This window comes from Myotis brandtii, unplaced genomic scaffold (genome assembly GCF_000412655.1).
Source record: "Myotis brandtii unplaced genomic scaffold, ASM41265v1 scaffold847, whole genome shotgun sequence".
Lineage (NCBI taxonomy): Eukaryota > Metazoa > Chordata > Mammalia > Chiroptera > Vespertilionidae > Myotis > Myotis brandtii.
The window spans coordinates 3123721-3126289 of NW_005371441.1; the positions used below are offsets into that span (position 1 = coordinate 3123721).

At 42.2% G+C, this 2569-nt stretch overlaps 1 protein-coding gene across 1 annotated transcript in view; it reads right to left on the reverse strand.

Annotated features, from left to right (window-relative positions):
- Positions 1–2569, reverse strand: part of SYNE1 (spectrin repeat containing, nuclear envelope 1) — a 407398-nt gene that overhangs the window by 360715 nt on the left and 44114 nt on the right. The window lies entirely within an intron of this gene.

Consider the following 2569-nt stretch of genomic DNA (forward strand, 5'->3'; position numbering starts at 1 on the left):
ATATATATATAGTATTTTTTATTGATTTCAGAGAGGAAAGGAGAATGAGAGAGATAGAAACATCAATGATGAGAGAGAAACATTGATTGGCTGCCTCCTGCACACCCCCCACTGGGGACCGAGCCTGCAACCCAGGCATGTGCCCTTGACCGGAACTGAACCCAGGACCCTTCAGTCCTCAGGCCCAAGCTCTATCCACTGAGCAAAACCAGCTAGGGCTACAATTTATATTTGACTCTAATTTCTACAAACAAATGTATGTTTGTATTTTTGCTAATTGTCTATTAATGTTCATTCAGTTCTCTCATTACCCTGGTTAAAGGTGTGGTCCATTTATTATATGTATTTAAAATGCACAAAAATCTACTTAGCAAATTAAAACCATTCATTTCAGTAGTAAATGTATTGCTTCTTGTAAAACTGCTCATTTCACATGTTTTACTGGAGAAATTATTCACATTGGAGAGCCTTCAAGGCAATAAACCAAGATCCTTTATATGGATTAAGAAGCAGTTTGAGTCCGTGGCCTGCCCAATGTCACCAAACCAATTAGCCACAGGAATATATAAAAAAAAAAAAAAGAAGCAGTTTGAGTTCGTGGCCTGCCCAATGTCACCAAACCAATTAGCCACAGAAAGTTAGAAATAATGCTCATCACTGTCAGATACTGCAACTCTCTTTCCTCTGCAGTTGGAAAGATGAGCTACAGGAAAAGTCTTTCCCTAAGGGTGACTCACTTTCTGTTAGGGGATGAAGTCACTTCCAAGGGGAGAGAGCAGAGGTAAAGAGAATTAATGTAATGCCCAAAACTATAAAACAGTGATCCCTTGCATTTTGCTCATTTGTGTTCCGTGTTAAATGGGTGATGTGGTGTTGGTGTGTTTTCCTGGTAAAGCGCACCAGCATAAAATACATCTTAGCAACAAAATTCTGGAGCAGGGAGTTGCCTTCAATCTAAAAAGTGGAGTAAGCATTTCAGGAATGTAAACACCTACTGGGAAGGGCGGGTCTTTGTCATTCACTCCTCATTCTCAGCTGCTCTAATTAGACAACATTTTGCTGAAAAGCCTCCAGCAGTGAAAAGGAAGGGCTGGAGAATGAGAAAGAAGTACTTCTCTAAGGGTGAGGTCCCCTTGGAGAGAAGCTAGAGAGAAAGGATGAAAAAGTAGGTGGGATCCTTCCCTTAGATGGCTCCGAATCATCGTTCTCCAATTTTAAATATGGGAATGAATGCTCAAGAAGCTTTCAGAAAACGGATCCTCAAAAAGGCTGAACATGTAACCTGAGACTTGCACAAATTATAACTTCTCTGTGTGGATTTCACTGTGAAAGTCTCTCATCCTGGCACTCTGGCACATAGGTTCAAGAATCAGGTCAAGCATTTTAAAAAAATCTGATTAAGATGATCAAACACATTGTGATAATAGCACCTACCTATCCTAAAATAACATTACCCTAGAAAGCAAAATTCTATGACTAAGAAACAGAGCAGCTTCATTTTCAAATATAGTAGACAATCGACTTTCAAACTTCAAAGGGAAGGCGGTTGGGGGGGGGGGGGGGTTTGGAGTACACAGATAGTAGCAGAGAGAGATGAGACTTGGGTAGGGAAAGAGTATATGAAAACAGTGGGTTTGTTTTAAGCTGGGGAACAGAAGAGGGGAGTGGAAAGAGCACGGGGCTAGACATCAAGAAGTCTGGATTTTAGTCATTTTGCTGGCTGAGCTGTCTGGTATAGGTAAGTCTTTACACTTCCTGGGCCTCTGTTTTCCCATATACAGGGTAGGGCAAAAGTAGGTTTACAGTTGTTTGTATGGAAAATAATACAATAGCTAATGAATACTAATACAAGAACAAACTGTATTTTCAGTACTCACAACTTAAGCCTACTTTTGCCCCACCCTTTATGTGACAAAGGAGGTCAGAGTATGGAGATTGCTTTCCAGACTGAAATAAGTATTACATGATGTGGTGAAACCTTAGTAAGCAATTTCGGTAACCTAACTGTGATTATAGTGTTTCAGCTCACTGCGTCTCTAGGTCAGTGTCTTGGGGCACAGCTCGATGCAGTGCACGAATGTGGCTTCCCCTTGGCAGATAATGCCGCACCACCTGTGAGTGTCCATCGTATTGTTCAACAGAGAAGGGATGACCGTGGCACACACGAGTCTTCCTGTAATTGAATTAGTTTGCTTTTGCAGAGTTGTATGTTCATAATGCTTTTCACGGGACAAGTTCCAAGTCTTCGCAAAGGGCCATCTCGGATTCCCTTTAGGGTGGATGGGAATAGCCATTTTAAGGCTGGCCAGAGAAGCACAAGGCTGTGAAGCCCCAAATCTCTCTTAATTCTTTTTTTTAAAAAAATATATTTTATTGAGATTTTACAGAGAGGAAGGGAGAGGGATAGAGAGTTAGAAACATCGATGAGAGAGAAACATCGATCAGCTGCCTCCTGCACATCTCCCACTGGGGATGTGCCCGCAACCCAGGTACATGCCCTTGACCGGAATCGAACCCGGGACCCTTGAGTCCGCAGGCCGACGCTCTATCCACTGAGCCAAACCGGTTT